This window comes from Penaeus monodon, chromosome 21 (assembly GCF_015228065.2).
Source record: "Penaeus monodon isolate SGIC_2016 chromosome 21, NSTDA_Pmon_1, whole genome shotgun sequence".
Taxonomy (NCBI): Eukaryota; Metazoa; Arthropoda; class Malacostraca; order Decapoda; family Penaeidae; genus Penaeus; species Penaeus monodon.
Genome location: NC_051406.1, coordinates 19,661,337 through 19,661,751, shown reverse-complemented (window position 1 = coordinate 19,661,751; position 415 = coordinate 19,661,337).

Genomic DNA, 415 nt, shown 5'->3' with positions numbered 1-415 from the left:
ACTCTCGATCGTTGTTTGTTACTAAGTAAACGGTCTGGTACAAGACCTTGATCTGGTAGTTGTTCCCTTGTGGCGTGGTTGGTCGGTGCTGCGTGCTGCTCAATCTAGCCAGCGGAACCTTCCTCTAGAAAACGGCGGGCCCCGGAAGGGAACCTGAAGAGGACTGGTTGTAGCCTGCTTGAAGGCTGGCTCAAGAGTGGTCAGGGATCAAAGGGCGTGGCCTATTCGTAGGGCGGCTTATCGGGTTACCTGCCGCTCGAGGCTTCATATGATCACCCGTGATTGGTCATCTTATTGCAAGCGGAGTATGATGAGTTATCCTGCTACTTGGAGTGCGTGACCTTAAGGAGAAGGCGGATGTCTCTCCTACTTATCATCTTCCATTGTATTTATGCTTCTTTCTGTATAGTCTTAA